General features: G+C 35.5%; 2 long non-coding RNA genes across 3 annotated transcripts in view; both read left to right on the forward strand.

The window, feature by feature from the left end:
- Window positions 1-1,491: 1,491 nt before the first annotated feature.
- Window positions 1,492-4,703, forward strand: LOC141375211 (uncharacterized). The gene is made up of 3 exons (XR_015496623.1): window positions 1,492-1,633; window positions 1,714-1,769; window positions 3,354-4,703. It is a non-coding gene; the product is annotated as an uncharacterized LOC141375211 (long non-coding RNA).
- A 5,311-nt stretch (window positions 4,704-10,014) lies between these two features.
- The window catches only part of LOC147836231 (uncharacterized), a 5,306-nt gene continuing 223 nt past the window's right edge, over window positions 10,015-15,097 (forward strand). The window contains exons 1-4 of one of the 2 annotated variants that reach the window (XR_015496641.1): window positions 10,015-11,404; window positions 12,398-12,921; window positions 12,960-13,064; window positions 13,103-15,097. The exon at window positions 13,103-15,097 is cut by the window's right edge and continues 223 nt beyond it. This is a non-coding gene — a long non-coding RNA (uncharacterized LOC147836231). Of the gene's footprint in view, window positions 11,405-12,354; window positions 12,922-12,959; window positions 13,065-13,102 lie in introns of those variants that run through there. The other variant, XR_015496640.1, reaches the window with a different exon arrangement.

The raw sequence follows: 15,097 nt of genomic DNA on the forward strand, positions 1-15,097 counted from the left end.
ATCATGTTACACTAGCTCTCTGCAACTCTCACATGGTCGCCCACTGAAGCTAAGCAGAGCTGCATCCGGTCAGTAGATGGATGGGAGACCACATGGGAAAGCTAGGTTGCTGCCGGAAGTGGTGTTAGTTAGACCAGCAGGGGGCGCCCAACCTGTGCTCTGTGTGGGCTCTAATACCCCAGTATAGTGACGGGGACTCTATACTGCTCAGTGAGCGCCGTCTTTCGGATGAGACGTTAAACCGAAGTCCCGACTCTCTGTGGTTGTTACAAAATCCCAGAATGTCCTTTGAAAAGAGTTGGGGTTTAACCCTGGCATCCTGGCTAATTCTCTGTCCATCATGGCCTCCTAACCCTCCCCATATCATAATTGGCTTCATCACTCTGTCTCCTCTCCTCCAATCAGCTGGTGTGTGGTGTGTGGTCTAATGCAAAATGGCTGCCGTTGTGTCATCCAGGTGGATGCTGCACACTGGTGGTGGATGAGGAGATTCCCCCCCTATGTGTAAAGCGCTTTGAGTGCCCAGAAAACCGCTATATAAATGTAACAATTTTATTACCCCATTTTTAATTTAATTACCCCATTAATTTACCCCAGTTAACCAAGTTAAGCAATTAAAAGTCTTTTTAAAACCTGATTCGACTGTTTTATGTTATTTTATAGACTTAGGCCTCTATATATTATTCATTATGCAATATATTTTTAAACTACTAAAATTTCAATAGAAGTCGTTAAAAGTTGCTTTGTTAAACTGCACAGCTAACATTTCAATGTTAAAAATCAACAGTGCCAAGATAACAGTCCCATAAGGCAACTCATAATCATAAATAAATGACAAAAATAAAAACTGTGAATCTTAAAGTATAAAACTTAATAAATAAAGTATATATAATTATTATTTATTATTATTATTTTACAGTAAAGTTTATTTTGGTTTAATTCATCTTTAAAAAGTGTGTTTCTGTGTGTTCATGCAGCATTTCTTATTTTATTTATTTATTTATTTATTTTTTTCATCTAAAATTACTCAAATTACGCATTAAAAAGATATATTTTCTGGATCCTTCATGCATTTTTTTTGCCACAAACAGATGAAGATTTTGGATTTAAAACGATTTAAAAAAAGTTTTGTCTCCAAAGTCAGTATTGTATTTGGTCGGTTTTGAACAAGCTGTTTTTTTAATTTTTTATTAATTTTTTTATTGAATAATACAAGAATAATAACATCACTGCATTGAAGAAAAACACAATAACAAATAATAAATAATTAAATAAAGAAGAGATTATCATAAGCTTTAAGAAACTTATTATTCTTATTATTACTTATAAGCTTAAGAGATTCAATAGTGTACGAAATTTCAACAAGGAGGGTATTAAATATACAAGCAGTTTTTAATTGAACATAAATTGCGATATCCGCCTCGTTATTTTATCACGTGTTCTCCCTTTTTCCAAACCACAACAAACGGAAGCCTCGCTTCTAAACCAATCACAGGGCACCATTCCACGTACTGTAAACATTGAATGGCGGTGCGGCGTTTTGAAAACAACCGGCTTACCGTGACAAAAAATGCCGGCTGTTACCTGCTCTCACACGACGGCAAGTTCTGTCACACTTACCTATTGAAAAACGGCAAAATGTTTTACTTGAAGTTGATAAAACCGGGCAGAATCGAGCCATTTTGCAGCTGACGACTGAAAGTTTCTCCCTAGTTTGACAGCAGTGATATGCAGAGCAACAGGGAAGCCACAAACGGCAGATCCCCCAAGTAAGTCAATACAAAGTTATCATCATAATAAGTGAATCTAACTTCACAGTGTGAATAATATGACAGTGTTTTATTAATCCCATGAATGTTTTTATTATTGCAACATTAACCAAATGAATGTAAATAAAGGAATTTTGTCATGTTCCTAGGATAATTTTAACCAAGTTCAGAGGCTTATATATTCGGATCAATTCACCATTACAACAACATGATAATGCAAATAGCCATAATCACTAATGGTTTTCATATAATGTTATTTAGAGTCTGTAATTTGATGTCAAAATGTCCTGTTTTGTATCCTTTTAAATGTCCTTTTAATGAAATGTTTAATTATTAACTTTCACATGGGTGAGGTAAAATGTAAATTACCTTTTTAAAGCGTTAATTTATTTATATATATATATATATATATATATATATATATATATATATATATATATATATATATATATATATATATATATATATGTGTAAAGGATTTATTACATTATTTTTATATTAAATTTGTGAAAATCAGTTTAACTTTTTAATGTAATTACAACCGAAAGATGCTCAGTGAATGTTTGAAACAGAAAATAGTAGTTTTAATGTAGCCACAAAGAAGTTTTACTAAAAATAATCCAAATAATAATCTAATTTTGCAACCAAACTCTTACAATATTTTCAGTGGAACAAACCATAAGTCATTAAACTTGTGCAAACATTAATTTTTGTATATTTTTAACAGTTTCTATATGAAAAATCACTTTTATGTTGATTAAATATTGCAGTTTGGCGACAGAAAATGTGTAAAGGATTTATTGCTTTGTTTTTATATTAAATTTGTGAAAATCAGTTTCACTTTTTAATGTAATTACAACCGAAAGATGCTCAGTGAATGTTTGAAGCAGAAAATTGTAGTTTTAATCTAGCAACAAAGTCAGCTTTACTCAAAATAATCCATTTAATAATCTAATTTTGCAACCAAACTGTTACAATATTTCAGTGAAACAAACCATAAGTCATTAAACTTGTGCAAAAAAAAAAAAAAAATGTGTGTATTTTAAACCGTTTTCAATATGAAAAATCACTTTTATATTGATTAAATATTGCATTTTGGAGACAGAAAATATGTCAAGGATTTATTGCATTTTGGGAAAAAAATATTACTGTTTTTATATTACATTTTAAAAATCAATTTCAATCTTTAATGTAATTACAACCTAAAGATGCTCAGTGGACGTTTGAAACAGAAAATAGTGGTTTTAACGTAGCCTCAAAGTCAGTTTTACTACAAATAATCCATTTAATAATCTAATTTTGCAACTAAACTCTTACAATATTTCAGTGGAACAAACCATAAGTCATTAAACTTGTGCAAAAAACATCTATAACCACAACTACTCTTATATAAGATGTGCTTTCAGATTAAAGGTGACATGGGTAATTGTTCCACAATTAGTGCTGTTTCTGCGGAGGTTTCGATAAGAAGGATATCATGCTCGGTTGTAATTGCACATGTGTGATGGTGTATTTTTAGACAGTCTAACTTCAGGAAAGAAAAAAATCAAGAGATTCACTTTAATCATTAACATTATGACACAGAAAAGAAGACAGAGAGTGCTGATAACTGTGACAGAAAACAGCGAAATGGAGATTATGAGGCGATGGCTGGGAACGGCACATGATAAGAGGATGTAAGGCCACATAATCTCCCGTCTGATAGCCCTGATGTGTCTTCAAAATCAATCTCCTGCAAAGACGTCCACAAACACGGAGCGAGGCGTTCTGGCCCAGCTTTACAATGGAGTGTCATGAATCCATTGTTAAACATGACAAGATATTGGTTTGCAAATATATTGGCGTGAAAAGATATTAGGCAAATCTGATCCACAAAAAAAAAAAGGCTTCGAGGAGACTCTCAAATGACAATTCAAGGCAAATGAAAGCAGTAAACAACATTGAAAAATATTCAACATAGACTCATTCTGAAAATGTAGCCTTGTATACATTTTGGAGATCGCGAATTATGTAGCCAGAGGAGCGTATGGCTGCATTTCGTCTTTATGACGAACACTACTGGGCAGTATGGTGCCGCTCCTTTTCTCGCTAACCAGCTGACCGCTTACCTTCATGTGGACAGCTTTTCCATTGTTACCAGTTTGTCCAGTGGCTCGCAGTGTAGGTCCGTGGATTTGAGATGCATTTTGATTGCGATGACGGGTTTAGAGTCTGTTGAAGAACTGTATCAGCAAGCAGGTAAGACAAAATCGAAAGCCAAAAAAAAAAAAAAAAACAAGTAAATAACAGAGTGAAAACCTAAAAACGTGGTAAAATCAAGCTGCCGCAAGGGCTTTTCTTTTTCTGGATTGCTTTTGAGAACACTGTCGGTTGGGTTTAGGGAAGGAGGTGGGTGGGGGTATCAGTCTGATCGCGGCCTCTAGTGGATTTAGGCAAGAACAGCAGGCACGAGTGGCTCTCATGAGAGAAATTTGAGATCTTAAAAAGCATACACAGCGGCCTCTGGTGCTAAAAACAAAAACTGCAAAAATATGTAGCTACTGGTACGTAATTGCACTCTCCAGAAATGTATATGGGGTACATAATCAGAATGTAATCAGATGATATTCATAAATTAGCAGTTTTCTGTGTTTGTGATTTGTGTTTTTATTTATTTTTCCCTGTTTATTTATGCTTTTGAATCCCAATATGCAGAGTCTCCATGGGGTCTTAAAATGTCTTAAATTTCAAAAACAAAATTTTAAGCCTTAATTTGTCTTAAATTCACTGAAATATTGTCTTGTAGGTCTTAAATCATTTTAAACAGGTCTTAATTTTTCTCCATCGAAGTAAAGCTATACCCAATCGAACCAACATCCTTTCAATCATCAGCAATATTTGGATTTCATTCTTGAATGTAATTGCAACCTAAAGATGATCAGTGTTGGGTGTAATGCATTACAAGTGACGCGAGTTACATAATAAAATTACTTTTCTAAGTAACGAGAAAAGTCACTAATTAATTTTAAAAAATTAAGTAATAATATTGGAGTAACTTTTTTTAAAAAATGTAATGCGAGTTACTTTTGAGTTTAGTAAATTCGCTTTTAAAAAATTAATTGCTGAATTAATATGTAGTTTTGTTGAATCCTGCACGCAATGAGAGAATGCAGGAACAGACAGAAAGGAATGTAAATGTAAAGCCTTGCTAGAAATATTCCAACCCAGGCTCATTCTGGAAACGTAGCCTCGCGGACCTCCCGGGAGGTACGTATTTGTGCAGTTTTTGTTTTCGTGAATCCGCGAGAGGTCGCTGTGCGCGCTTTTTTGCGTCTTGAACGCCTCTTGCGAGTGCCGTTCGCGCCCGCGCTGTTCTCGTGTAAAGACGCCGGAGGCCGCTGTCGAGCGACCGTCTGTCCGACTGACTAAATGACTGAACAATTGACTGGGCGGCCGGCCAATCGGCCAACCCACCCTCCCCCTCCTCCTTCCCTTAACCCAAGCAACGATTTACAAAGCCGTCCAGAAAAAACAAAAGCCCTCATCTGATTTTGACCACGATTTTGGTTTTCACCGCATTCTCGCCCCATTATGAACTCGTTCGCTTTATTTTTTGGATTCGTTTTTTTTGTCTTACTGGATTTCTGGAACCGCTCTTGAACCCGGTCGTCGCGGCCATCTCCCCTCTGGGGCTCCGCTCCGCCGACGTAACATGATGAGCTAACCGGACAAACTGGTTGCGGCGGAAAAGCCCTCCACACAGACGTGAGCCACCAGCCGACGGGCGCAAAGAGGAGCGGCGCCCGTAGTGTTCGCTTACAAAAACGAAATATAGCCATACGTACCTCCGGCCACGTAAATCGCGGTCTCCAGAAACGTCTGCGGAGCTACATTTTCAGAATGAGCTTGGGTCGAAGAAAAGGAAAAGAGGATTATCTGAGGATGGTATAAGAGAATAGTGACAGTGATTTTACTTTAAGAGAAAAACTACGAAAGTAGCAAACACATTGCTTTAAACTGGTATTAATTTGTATGGCATGTAGAGCTCTGGGGTCAGGAAGTTTTCACATGATCCTACATACATTTTTTGGGTAAATTAGGGTTATATAGTGGGTTGTTAATTGCAGAACTTCTCTTAAAAAAAAAAAAAAAAAAAAACCTGCAAGTTCTGAAAGCGATCCAGCTTCAGCCAGGTCAGAAAAAGTAACGCAAAAGTAACTCAAAAGTAACATAACGCATTACTTACCATCAAAAGTAATGCAACTAGTTACTTTTTTGGGGAGTAACTCAATATTGTAATACATTACTTTCTAAAGTAGCTTTCTGCAACACCGAAGATGATATATGTGAAACTTTGAGACAGAAAATAGTGATAAAAATATATTATTCAAATCGGATCCACAAAAAAGCCTTTGAGGAAACTCTCAAAAATGACAATTCAAGCCAAACTAAAGCAGTAAATAACATTGGGAGTTGAGTATTAAAAGAGCGTGCTTGTGTTTGTAACAATACTCCAATTGATTGGGCTGAGAGATGGAGACGGTGAGAACAATTAACGGCAACGCTTTGGGGACTGGATGCTTTGTAGCGCTGGATGAATAATGTGGGGCTGATTTTAAACACAGATTGAGCCCGTGCCTTCCTGACCGCTTTGCATAATAAGTGCCATCAGGTTCTCTGGTCATGATTGAACCGCACTGACAAAGCGCTTTATAATGATGGAGAAAACCGCAATTACGAGGCCATGTTAGATTTTTAGCATGATGATAACATTGTGGTTTCGTCAGGATTTTGTCGGATTTGAACAAACCCCTGACCTCAAGAATACAACTTCAGCATGAAACTTATGAATGATCCCTTACATAAAATCTCATTGTAGTGATGATGTAAACCTTCAAATCATTTTAGGAGTGGCATAGCATGCAGTTTCTAGAGTTTTTGTCAATATAGGCAGTAGAGGTGTGAACCTATACTGGTCTCACGGTTTGGTTCGGTTACGATTACGATTATCATGCATTCGGCTCAATTTGATATCTCGGTGCATCACGGTGCATTGACGATGCTTTCCATACACAGTGTTATATTTTAGGGGGGAGGCTATAACAAGCTGTCGGTATAAACACACAGACACACAGCACCACACTGTCTCTCATTCACACACATACACAAACACAAACAGCACCAAACACACACACACACACACACTTAAGCCCTCGCAACAGGGAGAGCTCGCGCTGAGCGGAGCAGAAAAATGAAAAAAAGAGGCACTTTTCCGACGGTCCCTTACTGAGAGCTCCTCTGAGCGCGAGCTCTCCCGGCTTAACACATATTGCGAGGGCTTAAACGGAGCAGTGCTCGTAATATCGAGCGAAAAAGATAAGAAAAAGACAGCTGTGAAACATAACCAGCTTTGTCTTTGTGTAGGAAACACACTTTAGATCTTTTTAGGGTAAGAGGTTTTTGAGTTATTGACGTCTATAACTGAATGTGTGTCTGGAAAATCAAAAACAAAACCAACCTAACCGTGCTCATTTCTGGCGCCCCCCTGGATATACAGCGCCCTTAGCATTTGCCCATGGTGCCTATGCCACGGGCCGGCCCTGAGTTGCCTGAGTGTTGTAAATACCGGCGCTCACCTCCTTCGCGACAGAGCGCATAGGAGATAAATGACGTCAGTACATAATAACCGGTTATGATTATTACTGAACCAATTCCGAATTGTCCGCGTCTGCATCGCGGTGCACAGAAGAAACAATTAATTTTGACACCCCTAATAGGCAGTATAGTATTGTTCAAACTTTAATAGCAGACGGCTGCTTCACACTCGGGGCTGTTTATGCTGATGAGGAATAAATCGTAACTAATTAGCGGGACTTTCCCCCTTTGGTGACACATAAAAAAGGAAAATGTCAATCAAAGTGTTTCTGCTGACTGTTTTTATCAAGTGTGATTATAAAAAATAAAATAGCTAGCACATTTTTACCATTAGAGTTTGGCTTTACACTTTTATTGCACAACTGTGTTTAAACCTCTTCAGTGTTTCCTCTAGTATTTTTTCCAGCTGTGGCGGCAGACTCTGTTGGGCATTTTACACAGATCTACCACTACATGTGGCGTTATTTCATTGACAAATGTCGTGGGCGCAGAATTCAGTCGAGATCGCATTCATGTAAAAGCCTACGAGCATGTCAATCTCTACTTGTGCGCCAATTTCCTCTGTTCGTCCACAAAGCTTCTTGCGCATCCTCAAATATACGCTGCACAAGTGCAGATTTTCTTGCGCGCCCTCAAATAAACGTGGCTGAAGTGTGATTTAGTGCGTTTATGTACCGAGTATGTCTCCAACATTTGCTAGGAATATTTATAAATGTCTCCGATAGACTTGCGGAGCGGACCGCGGCATTAATGCGTCCTGAAGTAAAGTGAAACGGCTATAACTCCAGCAAGATAAAGTCATTATATGCAGAGCCACAGACCTTTATCTATAAATAAAGTATAATTATGGAAACTGTGTTCATCATAACTGAAAGCTACGCCGTGTTTGCTGGTCTCACGCATCACGCACCTGTCAGTCTGTCTGTCAGCACGTCACCTTGAAGGGTTAAACAGAACGCACAGCACTACCACGGTCACAGAAAAGTTTGCGCTGTTAAAATTCACCTACCTTTTCATACGTTTTCGGTGCGATTTTTAACCTGCTATTTAAAAAAACAATGAAATATTTTGAATAAGAAGCTGTAATGTAGCCGTGGCGGGAGGAATTTTGGTGTGGCGCCCCGCCACGGAAAAATGAATGTAGCGGAAACCATGCTCTTAAACCTCCTGAATAATAGGTCTCCTTTAATTTAAGATAACGCTATTTAAATTCAGGGTAGTTCATGTTAACTCACTGTGCATTAAATGTAAACATGCAGAAGTTGAATTTTTGAATTAATAACTTGAATTAATGTGTTGTGGTTACATTATATCTGCTGTAATAAAACAACATGTTTAGTAATATAAAAAAATAATCCAATACTGTACTATGTTCAACAAAAAAAAAATTATATATACAGCATATACAGTTGAAGTCAGAATTATTAGCCCCCTTTAATTTTTTTTTTTTCTTTTTTAAATATTTCCTAAATGATGTTTAACAGAGCAGGGAAATTTTCGCAGTATGTCTGATAATATTTTTTCTTCTGGAGAAAGTCTTTTTTTGTTTTATTTCAGCTAGAATAAAAGCAGCTTTTAATTTTTTAAACACCATTTTAGGGACAATTACTAGCCCCTTTAAGCTATTTTTTTTCTTCGATAGTCTACAGAATAAACCATCATTATACAATAACTTGCCTAATTACCCTAACCTGCCTAGTTAAACTAATTAACCTAGTTAAGCCTTTAAATGTCACTTTGGGCTATAAAGAAGTGTCTTGAATAATATCTAGTAAAATATTATTTGCAGTCATGATGGGAAAGGTAAAATAAATCCATTATTAGAAATGAGTTATTAAAACTATTATGTTTAGAAATGTGTTGAAAAAAATCAGCTCTCTGTTAACCAGAACAAATTAAACAGAATTAAACAGAAGAATTAAACAAGCAGTCTAATAATTCAGGGGGGCTAATAATTCTGACTTCAACTGTAAATGAAGAGTTCAGATGCAAAACCCTCTTTTATCCATCAGACCTCTTTTCTTGTAAACGAGCATTTTCTACCAGGCTCCTATTGATTAGGTTCAGAAGTTTCATTTTAAATGTAATGATAAGGTTATTAGCTAGTAAATAAAATAGCTTTTTTTCATAAATGTCACTCTAGACATTTCTTTGGTTTTTAACAAGATAGATTTTCTGGTAACACTTTACAGTAAGGTTCATTATTAATGCGTTTACTAACATGAACTAATCATGAACAACACATGTACAGCATTTGTTAATCATAATTGAATATTTACTAATGCATTATTAACATTCAAGTCCATGCTTGTTAACATTAGTTAATGCACCATGAGTTAACATGAACTAACAATGAACTACTGTATTTTCATTAACTAACGTTTACTAACATGAACAAGTACAGTAGTAAATGTATTGTTCATTGTTTGTTTATGTTAGTAAATGCATTAACACTAACTAATGAACCTTATTGTAAAGTGTGACCGATTTTCTTTTGCATCAAAACCAGCTAAATCCACTTGTGCTTTTTTTTTTTTTGCAAAAACCTCTTTTATTTAAAATATTTGTTTATATTTATATATAATATAAATTGTATATTCATATACAGTATGTTTAAATATATTTATTTTGCATATTTTTGTCAAATCAAATCACATATAATCAATTTTCATTTTGACTTGTTTTTTTGGCATCGCTTAGACATCAAGGTTATATAGCTGGGTTTTAAAGTTTTAGTTTTCATTCTTCTCTTTATTTTGTACTTTTGCATCGCAAGAAAATACTCAGTTCTGTAGCTGATTGCGATGAAACAGTTTTGCCTGTTTAAAATAAAACAAAAAGGCAAGCACTTGGGATTTGTTGCTTATTTCTGTTGTACCAAACCCCTATCAAACCTGACCCGAAAACCGAAACATGACTTCTGTGTACCAATACACCCCTAATATCTACATATATTATAATATCTGCACTGAGCATAGCAAAAGTCAAGCAGTCAGACAGCATTAGACATCTGTACTCTTCCTGGCTGCTGAATCTGAATATTCTCTTTCAATATCGTGAGTGAGAAAAGTTACCGCTATTTGTCAGAGCTCTTGCGTGGGCTTCAACCTTGACGCAGAAGGGGGGCTGACGCCGGTGCAGATGGGCCTTTTATTTTGTTGTTGTTGTTGTTGTTATTGTGCCTGTCTCCCCATCTCAGCTGAGGCCAGTTAAATTAGCAGAAGAATAAATTACATCAATTGCGAGCAGAGTAGAAACAGCTGGGGCTGGAGAACAATGAAACCCGGGACAGACATACAAACAAGGGGTCCATAAAAAGCGAGCTCCCTATAGCTTTTTTATTAAGCAAGGCATGAAAATCATCCAATCAGCAGACTTCCAAGATTTTTCTTCTTCCGTCAAGTACGGAGCCAGATCAGTCTCAAAAATAAAACATTTACTAATTAAAATTTAAATTCATACATAATTCACATTTATGAAATTGAATTCGTAAATTCAAAATGCAATTCGTAAATACACAATTTGTAACTTCAGAATATTTTTCATAAATACATAAATCCAATTCATAAATTCAAAACACAATTCAGAAATTCACAAATCCAGTTTGTAAATTCAGAACACCATTCGTGAATACGCAAATTAAATTTTTTTATTCAAATCACCAAATTCACAAATCCAATTCGTAAATTCAAAAAATGCAATTCATAAATAAAAAACAAAATTCATAAATTCAGAACACAATTCGCAAATATGCAAATCAAATTTGTAAATACACAAATCCAATTTAGATATTCAAACACCAATCATATATTCGCAAATCCAATTCATAAATTCAAAACACAATTCGTAAATACACAAATTTAATTAATAAATACACAAATCCAATTCATAAATTCAAACACCAATCATATATTCGCAAATCCAATTAAAAAATTCAAAACATAGTTCATAAATACGCATATCCATTTTGTAAATTCAAAACACAATTCATCAATTCAGGGGTCCGTTCTTCGTACCTCGCTTAAATGATCTAAGATGATTTGGCAGATCCTGAATCTTTTAATCTTGATAACTGATCTCTCGCTTATTTGGTTCTTCAAACAAGTTCGCGAATCAGATTAGAATGTCTGGATGAACTGATCTGAGATCGCTGCGTTTGTTGTTAAGGACAGATCTATCGATCCTCGAAATCATGATCAGCAATGCAACGATTGGCTGACGGCACAGCAGCGTAATGACATCATCTGATTAATATTCAATTATCCATGTGAGCAAAATTACATCAAATTAGCAGTAAACGGCTTGTTAAATAAGACACGCAGTAACTTCACATTTGTTGTGAGCTGCAGGCTTTACACTTTCATTTGTCAAGACAAGAGTATTCATCATGTATTTCAATGCAAATCAGTGTATTTAGTTCTACATTTAGAAAAGATTTTCTTTATTATAGTACAGTTTTTTAATCGGTGTAAAGAATAACTGGTTGTTTCCAAAAGCATTTTGATATTGGTAAAGGCGTCTGCAACTTTTGTGAAGCATCAAATCACTGGCATATTAACTGTCAAAACATGTTTATGACTGCATAAATGTATTATTGCTTTTAAAAAAAAGTCACATATTGTGCATTTCTATTATACACAATTTGTACTAAAGCGATCTAAAAAGTTCATATCAATAAGTTTTCTCTTTGCACCACCAGGTGGCAGTCTTTGTACTTTCATTTCGAGGGTGCAGATTGCATACGTTTTATTAATATGTAAAACTTTATTTATTTTATTAATGACTATAACTTTAAATATATAGTTAAAAACTACTATTTTCCCAAGTGTATATAACTTTTACTGTAAGAAAATATCAGAACTCGGTACTTTCTGTATTATCTTTGCTTGAACTGAGCCGATCTAATCCTGTTTATATGATTTGAACCTGCTCCCGATCAGGTTTGACCTAGCAGATCTGTTGCCATGACAACAACTCTCGGATCAGCTTTGAAGAACGAAACGATCCTGGATCGTGTCAAATCGTCAATATCCAAATCCAGCTAACTGAGTAATCCACGTTTGAAGAACTGACCCCAGAACACAATTCGTAAATACACAAATCTAATTCGTAAGTTCAAAACACAATTCATGAATTCAGAACACAATTCATAAATACGCAAATCTAATTCGTAAATACACAAATCCAATTCATAAATTCTGACACCAATCATATATTTGCAAATCCGATTCAGAAATTCAAAACACAGTTTGTAAATACGCATATCCAATTCGTAAATACACAAATCCAATTCGTAATTTGAAAACACAATTCATGAATTCAGAACACAATTCTTAAATACGCAAATCCAATTCATTAATGCACAAATCCAATTTTTAAATTCAAAACACCAATCATATATTTGCAAATCCAATTCATAAATTTAAAACACAATTTATGAATTCAGAACACAATTCGTAAAAACGCAAATCTAATTCATAAATACACAAATCCAATTCATAAATTCAAAACACAGTTCGTAAATACGCAAATCCAATTCTTAAATTCAAAACACAGTTCGTAAATACGCATATCGATTTCGTAAATACACGAATCCAATTTGTAAATTCAAAACACAATTTATGAATTTAGAACACAATTCGTAAATACAAAACACAGTTCGTAAATATGCAAATCCAATTCTTAAATTCAAAACACAGTTCGTAAATATGCAAATCCAATTCTTAAATTCAAAACACAGTTCTTAAATATGCAAATCCAATTCGTAAATGCAAAGCAAATTCATAAATGTACACAACTTGTTTGGGGAAATATTTATGACCATGTTTTGAAATTATTATTTAAATTTGTATGTTTATGTATTGTGCTTCAAATTTACGAACTGAATGTTGCGAATTGTGCTGTCCATGTAAGAGTTTTATTTTTGCGAATGTATTATTTTTGAGACTGATCTGGCTCCATACTCAAGGCCTCACCTGAACAGAAGATACACGTAGCCTCTTGTGTTTCTGCGAAAGAACAGGTTGGATGGGAACAGAGCATCCTGACAAAAATGAGACCCCCTCGATCACACACACATACCCAAAAGTGTTAGCGCAGGTGTGTGTTTAATAACCGGCTTGTTAAGTTCACACCTGTGCTTTATCCCACGCACCAAAACCAGACGCCGCTCTCCTCTCGCTGTCTGCTGGTGCTGGATTTCTGCCATCCTTATACTCTTTCCATTTTGTGTCTTTAAATCAGCAGGTGTCATTGTGTGTGTGTGTGAGTGTGTAGAGGTTTTGTTGGTTTTTATAATGGCATGGACTGAATACACTGTAAAGAATGCTGGGTTCCACATAGTCCATTTTTGTCGGGACAACATGAAGTAAAAAAAGTTGATTTATTAGTTTTTACCAATTTAAGTGGATTGAACATAAAATAATTAAGTTGTCCACACAAAAAAAAACTCAAGAATTGTGTTGTTTCAGCTCAATAATTTTGAACAAATTGTAAATATACTTAAGAATTTTGAGTGTACGACCTAGGTATTACAAGGGTGAGGTGGTTTATGAGGACATATTATGTCCTCATTATTCAAAAACTGTTAATAAATCATCCTTAATGGGATCTTTTCACATTCAAAATATGCAATGTTTTATGTGAGGGTTCGGTTTAGGGGTAGGGTAAGGGTAAGTCCATATAATAAGAGTTAATGACATATTAAAAAGTAATCAAATTCATTATGACTATGGAGAGTCCCCATGTCAACACATCTCATTCTGAAAACATAGTCCCGCTGATGTTTCTGGAGAATGCAAATTATGTAGCCAGAGCCAGCTGCATTTAATTTTTAAAGCGAACGCTACAGGCTCCGTTCCTTTTAGCGCTTAGGGCTTTCCTGCCACAACCAGTCTATCCATTTAGGTCATTGTGTACGTCGGTGGACTTAAGACGCAGAGAGTAGTTGACCACGTAGACGACGACCGGGTTCGAATCCGGGGAAGAGCGGTTCCAGAAATAGTAAGCAAAACAAAAACAGAATCCAAAAAATAAAGTGAACAAGTTCATAACAGGGTGAAAATGTGGTAAAATCCGAAAACGTGGTAAAAATCAGACGAGGGCTTTTTTTTATTTGACGGCTTTTGTAAACTGTTGGTTGGGTTTAGAGAAGGAAGCAGGTGGGCGGGTCAATCGGGAAAATTGGTTGGGTTTAGTGAAGGAGTCGATTGGCCGGTCGAACAGTCAATCATTCAGTCAGTCAGTCGTTCGACAGTGACCTCTGGTGGGTTTACGCGAGAACAGTGCGTTTATTTTATTCTCTCATTATTGTTTTCCCGTTTCCATCAGGCCGTCTGCTCTCTTTTGCTCGGTGGTGCTGTGATTCCTGCTCTTTTTTTGTTATTATTATTTTACATTCAGACCATTTGGATGCTGTTTATTTTGGTGTTTTATGCTATCATAAGCCCTGTTTTTTACTCACAGTTTTTCGCAAGTCTCTTCAGGCAAAGTCGAATAGTATTCAGCACATTTCTTTAAGTTTTAGCATTGCTCATTTCTCCACCTTTAGCTTGATTTTATTTTATTTATTTTTTTCATTTAGGACACATCACTTACTGATACAGTTGAAGTTCAAATTATTAGCCCTCCCTGTGATTTTTTTTAAATTATTATTATTATTTTTTTTATATTTCTCAAGTGCTGTTTAACAGAGC

This window comes from Danio rerio, chromosome 7, assembly GCF_052040795.2.
Source record: "Danio rerio strain M-AB ecotype USA chromosome 7, GRCz13ab, whole genome shotgun sequence".
Classification (NCBI taxonomy): domain Eukaryota; kingdom Metazoa; phylum Chordata; class Actinopteri; order Cypriniformes; family Danionidae; genus Danio; species Danio rerio.